The sequence below is a fragment of the Dendrobates tinctorius genome, unplaced genomic scaffold, assembly GCF_039654945.1.
Source record: "Dendrobates tinctorius isolate UK_male_01 unplaced genomic scaffold, ASM3965494v1 ptg000103l, whole genome shotgun sequence".
NCBI lineage: Eukaryota > Metazoa > Chordata > Amphibia > Anura > Dendrobatidae > Dendrobates > Dendrobates tinctorius.
The window spans coordinates 25,960,657-25,980,000 of NW_027361771.1; the positions used below are offsets into that span (position 1 = coordinate 25,960,657).

The 19,344-nt window shown below is 41.0% G+C and overlaps 1 long non-coding RNA gene across 1 annotated transcript in view; it reads right to left on the reverse strand.

Moving 5' to 3' along the window:
* Positions 1–19,344, reverse strand: part of LOC141100224 (uncharacterized) — a 303,864-nt gene that overhangs the window by 38,064 nt on the left and 246,456 nt on the right. The window contains exon 4 of the long non-coding RNA XR_012234647.1: positions 5,195–5,394. This is a non-coding gene — a long non-coding RNA (uncharacterized lncRNA). The remainder of the gene's footprint in view (positions 1–5,194; positions 5,395–19,344) is intronic.

Below are 19,344 nucleotides of genomic sequence, written 5' to 3' on the forward strand. Positions count from 1 at the left end.
TAATTTAAAAACTGATTTAAAGATTCTTCCCTCCCTTTCCATATGAAAATTACATTGTCTATGAAACGCAGCCACAGGGCCAGATTCGCGCGCAGCACGCACCCTACATACACGTGGAGGTCCTCCCATCTTCCCACATAGTGGTTTGCTTAACTGGGTGCGAATCTGGTCCCCTTGGCTGTACCCCACTGCTGGGTATAGTAGTGCATCCCATGCTTAAAACTATTATGTGTTAAAATAAAGAGAGCACTTTCCTTAATAAAGTCTACCATATCTTAAGTGAAGGTATTTGTTTTACTTAAAAAGTGACCCAATGCCTCTGTACCTTTATCATGCTGAATAACTGTATACAGTGATGTGATGTCTAGCGTACCTAGGATGAATTCATTTTCCCACTTAAATTCATTCAATATTTGCAAAAGATGTTTTGTATCTTTCAGGTAAGCTGGAAGGGTTGGTACTATTTTTTGTAGATGACAGTCTACATAATGAGATAAATTTGAAGTAAGATTTCCAATACCTGGGGTTATTTATATCCTTATGGATTTTTGGTAGATGGTAGAATACGGCTGTTCTGGGGTGTGGAGTATCTATATATTCGTATTCGTGCTTGTTCAATAAGCCATTATCTAAACCTTTGGTTAGCAGACTTTTTAATTCAGTTACATGACTGTCTATAGGGTCTTTATCCAGTTTCTTGTAAGTAGTTGTGTCACCCAAAATCCGTAAAGATTCATTTTCATATTGTAGATAGTCCATAATTACAATCCCCCCCCTTTGTCTGCCGGGCGAATCACAATATCCTTTTTCTGTTGTAAATCACGAATTGCCCTTCGTTCTTTATTCGTGAGATTGTATTTACACTGAGCGCATTTTTTATCACTAATTTTTTTAAGATCATGAATGACATTCTTTTGGAAAGAATCGAAGGCCTCCAAATATTCATTTACTGGGTTAAATTTAGATTTGGCTTTAAGGTTAGTGAAATTAGAACATACTTCAACTTCATGCTGAGCAGGTGTTGTAGTATCCAATGGGATTTTTTTGAGAAAATATTTTTTCAATGCCAGTTTGCGCATAAATTGTTTAAGGCCAATGAAAGCCTGAAATTTATTAAATTTAGTTGCTGGAGCAAATTTTAACCCTTTTTTAAGTAGGGATTCCTCATTAGTTTTAAGCGAATAATTACTCAAATTTAAGATTTTTTGATCTTCATTACTTATTTGTTTAGATTTCTTCTTTTTTTGGGAGAGTTTCCCCCCCTACACCCCCTGTGATGTTTCTTTTGGGGGCCGATTGAAAACCAAATTTATTATTCTGTGTCCATTTAATTGTTGAGTGTTAGTAGTCTCAACTCTAGTATGTGTTCCTATTGTTGTATTGCTAGCTGGTTCTATTGGCTGTATATTACTGTTCTGCATTGTTTCTATTATTGAATTTAGAATTTCAAACCATTGTGGGTCAATGTTGGAGTGATTGTGTCATTAATTGCACTAGTTTCTTGGGGTTGGTTAGAGGTATGGAGTGGCCCTACAGTCCTATCCGTTACGTTATTTTCCAAACCTTCAGACTGAGTAAGTACAGGATCTTGTCTTGGAGAGGAGTATGTTGAGAAAAAATCCTCTGACACAATAAGAGATAAATTACTGGCATTAATCTGATCAACAGTTTCAAATTCCTGTTCATCACTTTGCTGACTGGAAGTAAAATTTGGAATAGCGTCACGGCCAAATTTCTTTTTCTTTTTTTCTATTATCTCTTTTTCTTTATTATTGATACGATTTTTAATGCTATTTGACAAATTTCTGATTTCTGGATGGTTCTTATATAGGTCAATATCCTTAAAGAGTCTCCCAATTTCATTTTTGTTAGTTATAAGTAAGTTTTTTCTCTTACTAATGATAAAGGATACAGCCTGCTTAGAAAAGTCTTTTAATAAATTATCCCACTCAATGAGGGTAGAGTCATCCCCTATATCTCCAGATAACGGTTTTTGTATTAGTAAACCTTTTGGAACACAATCAAACGCTAAATATCTCTCTAAGGTAACCACCTCCCATAAATCTCTCATTTCTTTTAGCAGTAATTGTTCCAACCGTTTCAATGACTGTTTAGCTTTACAGATACCATCCTCACTAAAGGTGTTAGTAGATAGTCTTTTTTGACTCATATTAAAAAATGTCTGGATGTAATTAATCCGGTCTTTTCTGTCTTCCCATAAATCACTCATTTTAAGATAAGAGGTAAATCAATCAGTAATGGAAATATACTGTTGCCAGCTAAAATGTGGTAAAAAGGTAAAAGTCAACAAAAATGGATATATGTTAGCGGTGCTAGTATAAATGGGCTGACTCCGCTGCAAGTACCACAAGACCCCTACCACAATGGAGTAAACAATAATAAATAAATCAAACAGGAGATTAAACAACGAGATCGAATTGTTTGCGTTTGATTAACTAAGGGTTAATGAGCCAACGCGATATATACAGCTGTTAACGCAGGAGGAGCCATCCCTGAGGAAGAAATCTGCCGTAATTCCGAAATGTATAGGATACTGGCTCCCCCTGTACACCGTAGCCTTCGGCTGGGCACCACGTGACTCTGCTAGGCATGTGACCCGGACAACATCACACAGGTCCTGTGCTCATGCAGGCTTGGCGAAGCCTTGCCAGCGTTCAACGCGGCACACCGTGCTCCAGCTAAGCACACCCTGGGAGCTTGTCACCGGCCGGGACAACGCTCCAGGATTTACCGCCACCTTGGAAGGTTTTTTCCAACCAAACTACAAGTTAAGTACAATTGGATTTGCCACTTACAACTTACAATTGGATTGGCCGCTGTCTACTTACTACTGACAGGACGGCAGGTACCTGGCGGCTGTCGCCCCTTATTGAGACTCTGAGCACCCCCAGCACATGAATGGGTTAGCTATAATTTACTTTTCACCGCGCAACCTCTAACAACCCCCTCATTGGTGGTTACACCCTGGCACCTTCATAGTACTGCTACTAATAGCCTATGTTCTTTTTGACTGCAGACTCGCTCTCTACATTTACTAGTTGTTTTTATTACCTTTTATCAATTTATATAGTTGCATAAACCTATAAGGTACTATGCTTAATGCCTTCATGGACATCATATTCCTTTGCTCATATTAAGGTTCACAATTTTATTATTATTTTATGAGTACAAAATCTATACAGAAACTAGTACTAAAACGATATTTACCAATCTCTCAAAGCCGCTGTTTTTACCTTTCTAGCGCATCTATTGTGTTTGAAGACATTTACCCCATTCTACCCAGGTTCACATGAGTTTACCAGAAATATTGCAGGTATTTATTATGTACACAATTGATCAGTAATGTTTTATGGTGTCTGATCCTTTAGCGCGAGTACTCTCCTGTTTGATATTTTTTTCTTATAACATATTACAAAGTTGCTTATCTTCACGTGTGCTATTGATAAACGATATTACAGAATAACAATAATCACATAAATCAACAGATACAAATAAGAGTGAGGGCTCTGCTTGCAAACTTACAATGTATGAAATCAATCTATCATCAGCAACTATATTATACATCCATCACAGACTTTCACTCATAGCATTTGAATAACACAAAAGCATGAAGAAAATCCAACCCTTCATTTTCCATCAATTAACAAGAAACTTTACTATATTCCTCAATTAACACATTCCTGCCTATCAGAATAATTATAGTCCACCACCATTCTTTTGTTGAACTACAAGTGATCATCCAGAATTCATCTAAGCCATTTCTTTTCACGTATTCAGACTGTCTCTAGGTATTTTCACTCTGCCTTTTCAGTGCATACAGGGAATCATAACACACAGCTAGTGATGAGCGAGTATACTCGTTGCTCGAGTGTCCACCGAGTATTTTGTCGTGCTCGGAGATTTAGTTTTTGTCGTCTGCATGATTTTCGACTGCTAGACAGCTTGAATACATGTGTGGAATGCCTGTTTGTTAGGGAATTCCCACATGTATTCAGCCTGTCTACAAGTCGTAAATCATGCAGATGAGACGACGAAAACTAAATCTCCGAGCACGACAAAATACTCGGAGACCACCCGAGCAATGAGTATACTCACTCATCACTACACACAACCATTTGGTCACAAACATACCAACAACAGGAGGAAAATTCCTGAGATGGAATGAGCAACAGTTGTGGTAAAAAACAAACTCTTATTTTGCTAGCTCTTTGTACTTTCCTCCTATACTTCTCTCCAGTCTGGCCTTATCCACATCGTGTGATTAAAAGTTTATTTTTGTGTTTTATTTATCACGCTCTATATGCATGCTTCATAACTATAGCAGTATCCAAAGCATCTTACTGTTTGGATTTGGGGTCTCCATGGTATTTCTGAGATATCTTTAAACGATCCTATATTGAAATGATCCTAGTTTATGAGACCAACTTTGAACATTTGGAAATAATCATATCTTCAAAATCCAACTCCAAATTCTATAGTAAAAGTACATTCTATTTTATTTATCTCAGTCATTTAATTACTTTCCTGGATTTGATGCCAATGCAGAATATGAATAACAGGATGTAATACTAACAATACAGCTATAGGTAAGTCAAGCTACCATCAGTTCCAGATGCATGAAATTTTCTTTCTCCTGTCTAAGAAAGTGTGTTTCTGAATGGTTCAAGAGAAGAGGTGTATAGTCTTTCAGTTTTTATCAGTCAGGTAAGTAAATGTTTATTATATCTTTCCATATCTGCAGCAAAATATGTCACCTATCATGGTTGTTTAGGAAATTGCACAATAATAACCAAATGCGGTTTGGACAAGACATGGGACTGTTTAAATACTTAACATACCCCAGACCAAGGCTTCCTCAAATGGATTGTCATTCAGAAAAGCAGGTGTCCTATTCACACTCTATAGGCTGCTTTATAAGCTGCCAGTTCTCCCAACTGACTCAGGAAGCAATTATGAGCCTACTCTTCTTAGAGTCAGATGTGCCAAGGAAATTCTGACAGTCAAACCAGTTGCTGGATTTCAGGTTGGCCTTTTCTCTCAGTGTCATAGGATCCTGAATTCAACTTATCTCAATTATTCACTCCATCAATCCATCAATCACATACCTAAAGACAATTGAAGCACATAGCACGAATAGAATACCAGAAAGATTTTATGAAATATCCACACTAACCTCTGACTGGGAAAAGTTTCCCCAAAGTTTTGAGTGGGTAAGACAACATATTACTGAGTGGTTTATTTTTGTGTCTGTCCATCTCTGAAAATGTCCCTTTTTCAGGTCACAGAAGTTGTTCTTGGGATCTTAGGAGTGCCTCCAAAATGTTATAGTAGTCCTCATGCCACCTCAAAAGTTTCTGAGATTTAGTTCACAGGCTGTGAAAACAGGAAAATGTATAGGCTCGTAAATTCCATCACTTTCCAATGAGTTCTGAAGAATTTGTTTTATAGCCTTCATGTACAGTATATGGCTTACATATAACTTTAGCCATTTTTAACATAACAAATAGCAGACAACATACTGTAGCTGCATAGTAGTTAAAGATGCTCTCTGTATTTAGCAAATTTAGTCACACCCCTCAGCAAGTCTTTGCTTAAGTGTGTTTTTATGATAGTTGCCACAACCTTTGAGATTTGACAGGCCTGAAGACATTAACTCCTAAATTATTCCAAGAAGTGATTTTCCTATTTAAGCTAATAGATCTTATTTACTGTTTTAAAATAATGTTTCACATTTTCTAATATGTTTATAAATAACAAGTGATTTTCAAACTCTGTTTGCAGTAATCAATATAAAAAATAAATTTAAAACATAATTTTAAATGATGGAAATATATCCTGATAATATGAAGATCACACAAGATTATGCTTTGTTACAGTACAGCTATCAGAGTCATTTTTTGGAGTATTCACATTACCAGGAAATATTCCTTCCTGTAAGAGTAAACAATGTAGGTTTCCTTTGAATACTGTAATTACCAACAGATATCATGAAATATGATCAGAATTAATAATTAAATTATATAATAAAAAATAATTTCTGTTTGACAACGAATACATTTTATTTGTTGCATTTAAAAAACTCTTTAAGCACATAATTTTCACTTGGAATTAGTAATAATGCATATAATTAAGTTTAGAACACAATTATTTCTTATTGTTCATTAAAAAGAAGATATAAATATATGTAAGAAACCTAACAAGCATTGATGTGAACAAACCATCAAGAAGGATATCATATAATTATAAGATTACACCACATTTCAAGGAGTTACCTTGGCGGCAGCTGCTAACATAAAAATTGACCCCTGTTATAATTACTTCTTGAATACCACATGATATGTGTTGCCATTAATTACAATATGTTACATAAAACTGAATAAATATCTAAAATAGCTGTCTAAAAATATTTTATAAACAAAAAAATTGAACAGAAGGCAAAAATAATTATCTACAGACCTAACTGTCACAACTGTCACAATCTTGCCTTCCTCAGCCTCACAGAAACATGTCTGACACTCTCTGACACCGCCTCCCCTGCTGTGCTGTGTTAAGGCGGCCTCCAATTCACCCACACTCCTTGCCCCAGCAACAGACATGGTGTAGGAGTGGGTCTTCTCCTTTCTACTAACTGCAACTTTAATCCTCCCTTATCCTCTCCTCTTTTGAAGTCCACTCTGTCCGCATCTACTCTCCCTCCAGCCTCCAAGTGGCCATCCTATACCGACCTCCGAGCTCCGCCACTGCTTTTATTGACCATTTCCCTACCTGGCTTCTTCACTTTCTTTCCACTCACATTCCCACTGTCATCATGAGTGACTTCAACATCCCCACTGATACCATTCAGTCAACATCCTCCAAACTTCTTTCCCTTACTTCATCTTTTGGACTTACTCAGTGGTCCTCCTCAGCCACCCACACAGACAGACATACACTAGATCTGTTCTTCACCCGTCTCTGCTCTCTATCTAACTTCACAACCTCTCCTCTCCTTCTATCTGACCACCATCTACTCACTTTCTCATCAGAGGTCCCACTCTCCTGTCACCCATGTTAAGCAACATGCGCACCCCCGCAGAAACCTTGCACACCTAGACACCCACATGCTCTCTGACTCTATTCTACCACTGGCATCTATATCTTCACTCCACGACACAGACAGTGCCACTGCTTTCTACAATGCCACTCTCACATCAGATAATGACACGGTCGCCCCTCTTGTTCAAGGCAAAGTGTGACGTATCAATAGACAACCCTGGGACAATAACATCACTAGAAATCTCTGGCAAGTGTCCAGGGTTGCAGAGCAACGCTGGAAGAAAACAAATTCACAAGATGATTTCACTGCATTCAAACAGGTAACACTCACTTGCAAATCACACCATCATATCTTCCCTATCCTACAACCCCAAACAGTTATTCAAAACCTTTAACTCACTCCTTTGCCCACCACTGCCCCCTCTAACCTCCTTCATCTCTGCTGAGGACTTTGCCACACACTTCAAAAATATGATCAACTAAACAAGGCAAGTCTTTATTGTTCAACCACCACAACCCCTTTTTTACCAGACCAATGCCCTTCCCAATATCCTCCCTCTCCAACATCACTGAAGGGGAGCTTAATTGTCTCCTCTCTAAATCACACCTCACCACATGTGCACTCGACCCCATTCCATCCCACCTCCTCCTCAACCTCACCACCACACTTATCTCATCCCTAACCCAACTCTTCAACTTATCCATAACTTCTGGTACCTTCCCTTCTGCTTTCAAACATGCCACAATCACGCCTATCCTAAAAAATCCAACCCTCGACCCAACCGCTATGTCTAGCTATTGCTCAATATCGCTGCTCCCATTAGCTTCCAAACTGCTGGAGCAGCACGTTGACGTTGAACTTTCCTCCCACCTCTCATCTAACTTATTCTTTGACAATCTGGTTTCCCTCCTCATCATTTCACTGAGACTGCCCTGACCAAAATTACTAATGACCTACTTTCAGTTAAAAATAAGGTACAATACTCTATACTCCTCCTTCTAGACCTGTCCTCTGCTTTTAACACAGTTGACCACTGCCTCCTACTACAGATCCTCTCCTCCTTTGGTGTCGAAGACCTCGCTCTATCCTGGATGTTCTCATAACTTTCCAACCGCTTATTCAGTGTCTCCCACTCCCACAGTATCTCCTCATCCCACCCTCTTTTTGTTAGAGTCCCCCAAGTTTCTGTTCTAGGACACTTACTCTTCTCAATCTATACACTTGGCCTGGGACAACTCATAAAGTCCCATGGATTAAGTACCACCTTTATGCTGATGACACTCAGATCTACCACTCTGGCCCAGATATCACCTCTCTGCTGTCCAGAATCCCTGAGTGTCTATCAGCCATATCCTCCTTCTTCTCCTCTCGCTTCCTCAAACTCAATGTGGACAAATCTGAAGTCATCATCTTTCCTCTCATAGATCTTCCTTATCGGCTCTATCTATCACAATTAATAAATATGGAGGAAAAAACAAACAACCAGAAAATCTCACAAAACATGGAATAATACAAAATATAATTTATTGATCAATTAGCAAACAGGATATGTGGAAACACAGTGAAGTGGAAGATCCAAGTCTGCTTGTACATGCAGAAAAGACCATGGGACACACATACACAGGAGGGAGGGGGGTAAGTATAAATCACACATAGCACCTAACTGCAAATGAATTTAATTATACTTGCTCTAAGTAAGATTGCACATCCCCCAAAAGGCCTCATAAAGTGCGCACTACCAGACATATATCAATGAAAAGTATCAGCATACAATGATGAAAGTATAAAGAGTTGAATTCATACCTGGTAAGGATAAGAGGCGTCCCGCCCGGTGTGTGTCCCCCCGACGCGCGTTTTGGCGTGAAATGCCTTTCTCAAGGGGTGATGGGAAGGGGAAGTGAGAGGATTAAAACCGCTGTGTCCAATCACAGATGCAAGAGCCACTCATGTGACTAGTGCAGCCAATCAGGTACCGGTTATTCAGTTATAGTCGCCGGTTACCATAGGAATATAAATGTGCCTCAGTATATCCATGTCATGCCCGGACCGCCTCCTATGATGCATGCATCACCACGGCAACTGGGGACGCCGGGCGGCGTTGGCGTCAGCCATCTGGTGATGTCACAGTGAGTGTGACTGACCACCAGACCAGCAAAGACGCTGAGAGCCACCGGGCATCACAGAAGCGGCAGAGCGCATGTGTACCAGCGGTCGTCATGAGATGGCATTGTGAATAATAATGTCTATAAACCGGGAACGAATGATAACAATACATTACACATGAAAGATTGGCACTGGAAAAATTATATAATAAATACATATAAAAATGTAGGCAGGCACCGATTTAGTTCGATTGAATGTGGCCGTATAATAAAGGTTATTAGTGTTTGAGCTGCAAACATATAGATCACACATACTAGATGATTGTATATGTACAAAACTCAGGGCATTATAATGGATGGAAATCCCACAAGGCATGATCGTTACGCCATTCAAAATTATGATATACAATTACTGATATAAAAGCACAATTAAGACTATGTCTACATGAATTCTCTGAATTGATAATTATTGTTACCATAATATTTATAGAGATATTCGAAAATATATATACATGTAGAAATATCACAATAACAAATTTGTTATCATGTAACAAGGAGAAATATACATATCGTAATATCATGATCATACAAATCAAATCTCCACAAACGACATAACTTATCCCCAACTGGGCAATGATATACATCAGATAGAATACAACTTGCATGAAATAACCATAGGCTGTAAAATAATACAATGCAAGATGAATAAATCCCGCGACGTGACTAGAGTCTGTGATCAAATAACGCATCACCATCCAAACAACGGCCCACACCACATGAGGTACGCATGCGAAGATGGACAAAGACTAAATAAAAAAGAATAAAAATGTTAGAATGATAATTAAAAGCAAACTATTACCTGCAATGTACAAGGAGGCTATAGATGTCAAAGCCAGAAAGGATGTTATAAAAATGGAACAAAGCTATTTGATTCATTTAAGCCCTTCGGGTGAACAGTGTCCAATGCCCAGATCCATCTTGTCTCACATTGAGATAATTTTTGGCTAATTTTTCCACCACGGATCTTTGGCTCAATAATGTCAATACCTCTGATTTTAAGTAACGAGCCATCGCAGCCGTGGTGCAATTTAAAATGCCGAGGTAGTGTCCTAAGCGTGGTCGGATCATCATGGCCGGCTGCCGCCTGAATGCCCAGGATGTGTTCACGGGCACATACTTATAATTGACGATTCGTCATACCTATATAAATTAAATTACATGGACACAAGGCAAAGTAAATCACATAACGTGAAGTACAAGAAATATGTCCCCTGATGTCATATGTCCTGGTGCCACTGGAATTAAAAAAGGAATCCGTACGTTCGATGTTTGGACAGGCGACACACCAACCACAAGGAAAACAACCACGCTTAGGACCACCAAAAATATTGGGCTTGGGTTCACCATGATAATGGCTATGCATCAATTAATCTCTGAGGTTCTTAGACCTCCCAATGGTTATACTAGGTACATTAGGAAGAATTTGCTTCAAAATCGAATCGGTTTGAAAAATGGGCCATGTCTTCTGAATACAGTGTCTCATTCGTGCAAATTGAGAGTGATAGTTGGTGATGAATCTAATTTTCTGAGGTGATCTTTTCACTTTTTGGTTATATAACAGAGAGTGTCTTGTAGAATGTTTCGCTCTATTATAAGCACGCTTTATGGACCGTCTACTATAACCTCTCTCTTGAAATCGAGCTGAAAGATCCAAAGCCTGTCTTTCAAAGTCACAATCATCTGAACAGATTCTGCTTAACCGCAGAAACTGTCCAATGGGGATGGAATTAATAAGTGACTTTGGATGTGCGGAGGATGCATGAAGTAACATGTTAATTGATGTTTCCTTCCTGAAAATGGTGGTCTGAAGGATATCATCAGAATTGCGCCATACTGTAACATCCAAAAAGTCAATTCTGTTAATATGTGATTGATAAGTAATGTGGATGTTATGATCATTGGAATTAATACCATCCATAAATTTGCTCAATTGAGAAGAGCAACCCTGCCAGATTAGGAATATGTCGTTGATGTACCGCACCCAAAGTGGGATGTGGTCCAACGACGACCCCCAATCTGACAAGGGGAGGTCCCTCTCCCACAGCCCCAGTAACAGGTTGGCGTAAGATGGCACAAAAGATGCACCCATGGCTGTACCCTGGAGCTGTAGGTAGGACGCCTTGAAAGTGAAAATATTATGCGTAAGTGAAAATTCTAGGAGTTCCAGAATCAGGTTGATGATCCCCACAGGCAGATTGGACATGTTCAAAAAGTATTTAGTAGCTGCTAAACTGTCTGTGTGTCTAATGTTTGTATAAAGTGATTCAACATCACCCATTACAAGTATGGTGTCACCCCCAATGTGGAGACCATCAACCCTTCTCAGGAACTCACCAGTATCAATAAGAAAGGAAGGGAGACTCTCCACAATCGGCTGTAATTTGGAGTCACTCCAGCAATTAACCTTCTCTAAGTAAATGTGACTATCTCATTATTGTCCTATTTTATATATCCTATTTGTCAAGTTATGCTATGACATCATGTGGTTATAATTGAATTTCAATTATGTATAATTGAGCAATGGATTGTTTCCATGAAGCGCATATGCTATCACAATTAATGTCATCACGCTTTCCCCCGTACCTGAAGTCCGCTGCCTCAGAGTAATCCTTGCGTGTGCCCTGTCCTTCAAACCGCACATCCAAGCTCTTTCCACCTCCTGTCGCCTCCAGCTCAAATACTGTATATTTCCAGAATCCATCCATTCCTCAACCCTCAATCTCCTTAAAATGCTTGTACATGCCTTCATCATCTCCCACCTTGACTACTGCAACATCCTTTTCTGTGGCCTACCTGCTAACACTCTTGCACCTCTCCAGTCCATCCTTAACTCTGCTGCCCAACTAATTCATCTCTCTCCTCGCTATTCCTCTGCTTCTCCCTTCTGCAAATCTCTTCACTGGCTCCCATTCCCTCAGCGTATCCAGTTAAAGTTACTAATACTTACCTACAAAGCCGTTCATAACCTGTCTCCTCCATATACATCTCAACTAATCTCCTTATATCTTCCCTCATGTAATCTCTGGTCCTTACAAGACCTCCTTCTCTCCTCCACACTTATTCGCTCCTCACCTAATTGCTTCCAAGACTTCTTCCGAATGTCCCCCCATCCTCTGGAATTCTGTGCCCTAACACATCCAACTATCAACCACATTAGGATCCTTCAGATGGAACATGAAAACCCACCTCTTCAAAAAGCTTACAGCCTGCAATTAACCTGCTGCCTCCACACCACTACTGGAGCTACCGCCTCACCAACACCGGAGCTGCTGCAACCCCCCAACCTACTGTCTCCTTCCCCACCATCCTGTAGAATGTGGACCCCCAGGGGCAGGGTCCTCTCCTCTCTGTATCAGTCTGTTATTGTTAGTTTGTTTGCTGTAAGTGATATCTATAATTTGTATGTTACCGCTTCTCATGTACAGCACCATGGAATCAATGGTGCTATATAAATAAATACATAATGATAATAATAATAATAATAACAACAAAGAACGTTATAACCAGAAGAACACCATAAGAGGTAGTTTCTAAGGTTTGACACTTAATTTGGGTAATACAATAATCTAATTGCAGCTAGTAAAGCATAATGTATTCTTAGACAATCTCTTTGTTAGATATAAAATATATTAAATAAGAGGATTAAGTAGAACTTGTCACCAGGTAAAAACTGTTCAATTTTTGTAAAAATCAAATGCTACAATAGTTTTAATGGAATCTGGTTGCAAGAATTATTTTGCATTTCAGTGAGAACATAATGTCCCATGGGCGGATAACCACTTTCAAGCGATAGTGACTGTTTTGCAGATGGACAACCTTGCCCATACTTAATCATGTTTCTGAGAACTAGTTTTTGAACATTTCTTTGTATAATGACAGTATGAACTTGCTTTTCTGTATACCACAAAAAGAAAAAATATCATGTTCAGATATTTAGATGATCCACAAAAGATCCACTTCTAGTCAAATTTCCTAAAGCTCACATGTCTTTCTCTATCTCACAGGTGGCTTTTCAGTATTGTGTTTGGGGAAACTTCAGTGAAGTGGATGAATTTGAATTTAAAACGATTGTAATATCAAATAGCATAGTAGACCTCACTATTCCATGCATCAGTATCCAGTAAAAAAAGATGGCTATTCCCCCCAAAAAAAACATATGTAATATATGTTTGATGGATGAAACTGTAAGTCATAGAACCATTTTACCTATATACTTTTGCTTAAGTGTTAAACATGGGTCATAGATATGATGTGAAGAGAGCCTTGACTTGGTTTCTTTATCATAAAGAGTGACTATTTTTTTTATCACCTGTAATGCAGCGGTGTTCACACTGTGCAGTAATGAGGCAGTGACCCAGGAAAGTTCAAAGCAAATGTATTTAATGTCCAAACACTTAGAAAATGAAAAGCACATTGTATCCTCCGGATCACAGCCGGGGCATCAAAACAGTCCGTATCAGAAACCGGTTGCCGTGGGGGACTGCACCATCATGTCACGCTGTGGGAGCACCAGGCATTCACTTCTCTTGGCTCTGTTGTAGAGCCACCTGTTACATAAGATTGGTACAATCAGTATTATGTCATTACTTTCAAATATGGTTGTTTCTTAAGATTGATTTTTAGGAGTAAGTACCATCTTTATTAGTGTAGATCCTCCTGGGTACTTTTAGTAAACTAGAATTCCCCATGTTCATATATTATATGATATTGCAAAAATGTCCTATTCAACCTCCAAGACTATCACAATTAAGTGACTTAATAGCAATTTAATATTAGTCTACCGTTTGACAGATTTCAGAATTAGGAAATGTTTGCTGAAATGCAAAGACCAAATCAGGGAATATATTGGTAAAAATGTGAATCAAGAGCCCTGCAAAGCAGAAATTCATGATTACTCTATAAACATAAGGAAATAGCAGGCGCCAATTAACAGGCAGGTTGCAATCAGGCAACACATTTGATAAGCAACATCTTGATTAGGTTAAAGGCCATCATTGCAGGAAATATCTGCACAGGAGGATTTCTCTAGAAAGTAAGTGGTTTCAAAAAGCAGTAAAGCTAGCTGGAGATAGTAATATAAATCTTCTAAGCTAAGAAGAGACAGAATGTTATCACTGCTGTAAATATATTCTGTAAACTGAGGAAGTGTTTGATGGAAAATTGCTATTTCTGAAAAAGAACTGGTATGAGGATCTTCACATAAACTAGATGTCTACTGGAGCTCCATTACAGATAAGAATATAAGCCAGTCAGCTTTATGTGTGGTCATCTAGTATTTTATATTCTAAATGCTGTATTTACTGCTAAATAGGTCCCAAACTGGGTGTTTCTCTTCTTTATATGTACTTCAGTCTCTTATTCGGCCATTAGGATCTGGAGGTGCTGATATTGTGTATAAATGCATACCTCCATAGCCTTAAATTGTGTTTCCATATTAATAAGGTGCTAACAATGCTTTAGAATATACTACATCTTAGATTTAAAGGTGTGTTTCCATCTTAATAATAATAATAATAATAGTTTTATTTCTATAGCGCTGACATATTCCGCAGCACTTTACATTATAGAGGGGACTTCTATAGACAATAGACATTACAGCATAACAATAAACACAGATCTCAAAACAGATACCAATAAGAATGAGGGCCCTGCTCTCAAGCTTACAATCTATAAGGGAAAAGGGGAGACACGAAAGGTGGATGGTAACAATTGCTTTTATTGTTCGGACCAGCCATAGTGTAAGAATCGGGTGTTCCTGTTGCTGCATGAACCAGTTAACAGTCTAAATATGTAACAGTACAGTCACAGATGGCTACTAAATGCAAAAAGCATGTGAGAACATGATGCGAGGAACCTGGATATGGTAAAAAATTTTGAACACACAGGGATATTTAGGTTAGTGCGTTGAGGCGATAGGCCAGTCTGAACAAATGCATTTCTAAGGCACCCTTAAAACTGTGGGGATTGGGGGTTAATCGTATTAGCCTGGGTAGTGCATTCCAAAGAATCAGTGCGGCACGTGAAAAGTCTTGGAGACGGAAGTGGGAGGTTCTTATTGAGGATGGTAACCTCAGGTCATTAGCAGAACGGAGGGCACGGGTAGGGTGGTATGCTGAGACGAGGGAGGAGATGTAGGGTGGTGCTGAGCCATGGAGTGCTTTGTGGGTGAGGGTAATAAGTTTATACTGAATTCTGGAGTGGATGGGTAGCCAGCATAAGGACTGGCACAAGGTCCAGGAAATGCCATCACTTTATAATTGTAGAGAAAAAAGGGGCTGTTGGGGGTGTGTGGGGGGGACAAGAGCATATAGGGTGATAATGAAAGGTACAGAAGAGAAGGGAGTTATGGAGTTTGTCAACTGAAATGGTTGTGATTGTCCCAACTCCAGTAATAGCCTATGAAAATTACAACTGCTACAGTCATGTCTACAAATGAAGGTGATATATATAATACACTGTCTATATTTATATATGTGTTGTAGGGATTTGCTCTGGTAGGCAATAGCTGGGCGGCAGTAACGAGGCAACACACAGGCATAAAGTCCAATTTCAGTGGTTTTAATGGCACTCAGCAGCTTATCAAAACATAAGGGAAATAAAGCACATACTCCAGCTTGGAGAACCACTGGTCCCAGACTCACCCCTTGCACGGGACGGGCGTAACTAAGCGGCTGCCAGGTCCTGCGGCATCCACCAGGTGCCATTCCCGGGGTTCTTCCGAGTCTTGCTGCCAATGTCCTGCAGCATGGGGATCCAGTATACAAGTGTCAGGCTGAGTCCACACAAGTTCCTGTACCCTCCAGAAACACACTCTCACTGTGGCAGTCACCAACCTCCATTACATAGGGCCTAACCCCTCCCACCAGTGAGGTAGACATCACATGGGCTGATCACGTGACCCTGGCATCATCGCAGGTCCCGTCTTTAAGGAAAAACCCGGCCAAACATTAATCTGCTAGGAGAAACATATCTTCCATCCAGTAAAACACCCTTTACTGTGCCACATACCTCCCCCTATGTTCAACCCTAGAGGGGTGGACACATGACATATAGTGAACTCTGGACAGGGCATCTGCGTTCCCCTGTAGTCTGCCTGCACGATGTTCTGCTGAAAATTTAAAGTTTTGCAGGGACAGGAACCACCTGGTGACTCGGGCATTCCTCTCCTTAGCTTGACTCATCCACATAAGAGGGGAATGGTCTGTCACCAATCGAAATGTTTTCCCCAGCAAATAGTACCGCAGCGATTCCAGTACCAACTTGATGGCAAAGCACTCTCTCTCCACAATACTGTACTGGGTTTCAGCTGGGGTAAGCTTCCGGCTTAGGAAGCTAACGGGATGCTCTTCCCCGTTAACTTCCTGAGACAGCACGGCACCGAGGCCTATCTCAGAGGCATCAGTCTGCACCACAAACTCTTTTTTGAAATTTGGAGTGATCAGGACTGGTGTACCACACAGTACCCCTTTTAATTTTGTAAAGGCCTCCTCTAACTGATCATTCCAGTGGACCATCACAGATTTTTTCCTTTTAAACAATCTGTTAAAGGCGCGGACAGGGTTGCAAAGTTGGGAATGAATCGCCTGTAATATCCCACCAAACCCAAAAAGGTCTTTACCTGCTTTGTTGTGAGGGTACGGGGCCAGTTCTGAATTGTCTCGACCTTGTTTACTTGGGGCTTGAGAACTCCCCTCCCAATGACATAACCCAAGTACCGGGCTTCCTCCAACCCTATGAAACACTTTTTTGGGTTGGCAGTTAACCCTGCTTGTCGCAGGGAGTCTACCACTGCCTGCACTTTTGCTAAGTGGCTTTCCCAATCGGTGCTGAACACAATAATATCATCTAGATAGGCTGAGGCATAGCAGCAATGGGGACGGAGAACAATATCCATTAACTGCTGGAACGTTGCTGGAGCGCCATGCAACCCAAAGGGTAACACCTTATACTGGAACAGCCCCTCAGGTGTTATAAACGCCATCTTTCCCTTCGCCGCCTCTGTTAGGGGTACCTGCCAATAACCTTTTGTGAGGTCCAGAGTTGTAAAATACCGTGCTTGCCCAAAGCGTTCTATCAACTCGTCAACCCGGGGCATGGGGTAGGCGTCAAACTTTGAAATGTCATTGAGTTTTTTAAAATCATTACAGAATCTTAGAGACCCATCAGGCTTGGGTATTAGAACTATTGGGCTGGCCCACTCACTCTGAGACTCTTCTATGACCCCTAACTGTAGCATCATTTTTACCTCTTCCGAGATGGCTTGTCGCCGGGCCTCAGGCACTCGATATGGTTTTAGTCGGACCTTGGCCTGTGGCTCTGTGACAATGTCATGTTAGATTAGGGAGGTGCATTCAGGGAGCTCTGAAAAAACATCTGTATTTCGGCTGATGAACTCCCGGACCTCCTGAACCTGTTTAGGAGACAAAGTATCTGCAATTTTGACCGCGGGTTGGGCTTCTCCTGCCTCGCCCCGAGGTAATTGAGCCTTTTCCATCTGAAATGCTGGCAGCGGACTATCCCCACCAAGGTGCTCTCTATCTTTCCAGAGTTTAAGCAAATTAATATGGTAAACCTGTTCTGGCTTTCTCCGACCTGGTTGGTGTAGCTTGTAGTCTATTGGCCCCACCTTCTCCATGATCTCATAGGGTCCCTGCCACTTTGCGAGAAACTTGCTATCTACGGTAGGCACAAGCAGCAAAACTCGATCCCCAGGGCTAAAGGTTCTTACCCGAGCCTCCCGGTTATAGACCCGACTCTGTGACCGTTGGGCCGCCTCCATATGTTCCCGGACCAAAGGTAGGACTGTCTCTATTCTCTCTTGCATTTTTGCAACATGTTCTATTACACTTTTGTGGGGAGTAGGTTGGTTCTCCCAGGCCTCTTTGGCTATATCTAGTAAGCCGCGTGGATGTCTGCCGTACAATAATTCAAAGGGCGAGAACCCTGTAGATGCCTGAGGTACCTCCCACACTGCAAATAACAAATATGGCAATAACAGATCCCAGTCCTTCCCATCTTTGGAAACTGCCTTTTTTAACATGCTCTTCAGTGTCTTATTGAATCTCTCTACCAGACCATCTGTTTGGGGATGATAGACCGAGGTACACAACTGTTTAACATTTAACAATCGGCAGAATTCCTTCATAATTTTTGACATAAAGGGGGTTCCCTGGTCTGTTTAAATCTCCTGCAGAATTCCCACCTGTGAAAACATACCCATGAGTTCCTTTGCTATAAGCTTAGCTGATGTGTGGCACAGAGGAATGGCCTCAGGATATAGGGTAGCATAGTCTAGGACTACAAGAATGTGTTGGTGTCCCCTTGCTGACTTATTTAGAGGCCCCTCCAGGTCCATGGCCACTCTCTCGAAGGGTACCTCTATAATTGGCAAAGGCACCAAAGGGCTCCAAAAGTGAGGCTGGGGACCGGTTACCTGGCATACTGGACAGGAGCTACAGTACCGTTTAACTTCTTCATGCACCCCTGGCCAGTAAAATCGCTGCAGAATTCGGTCAAAGGTCTTCTTCTGGCCCAAATGCCCCACAAGTACATGTGCATGCGCTAAATCCATTACCAGCCTTCGATACATCTGAGGTACCAGCAACTGTTCTACCATTTCCCCATGTATTTTCTCCACTCGGTACAACAAATCCTGATTCAACTCAAAGCGTGGAAACACTGTATCTGCCCTAGGTTGTTGGCTCTGCATGGCATTAGTAGGGGATGCCTGACCGACCCATGTCTGGAGGGAGTGGGGCAAAGCCCTCCAAAATTTATCAGTCACTATGCGGTGCAGCATGGCCGTGGGGGACAACACCTCAGACTGCAACCACTTTTGTAACAGGTGCAACAGGTCGTAATACTGGGACCGGGCCAGCTTGGAGGGGGTAAACTCCCACTGGTGTACCCGCTGGGCCCGCACGAACACATTTACCCCAAGGCGAGCCAGTATCTCACCCTTGACGACCGTGTAGTCCGCCCTTTGCTCGGGGGGGTAGGTCCTGATATGCCTTCAAAGGTCCTGGGGTCAGAAACGGAGTGAGGACATCCGCCCAATGGTCCCGGGGTAGCTTCTCTCTCTCAGTGACCCCTTCGAACATCTCCAGGTATGCCTCCACATCGTCC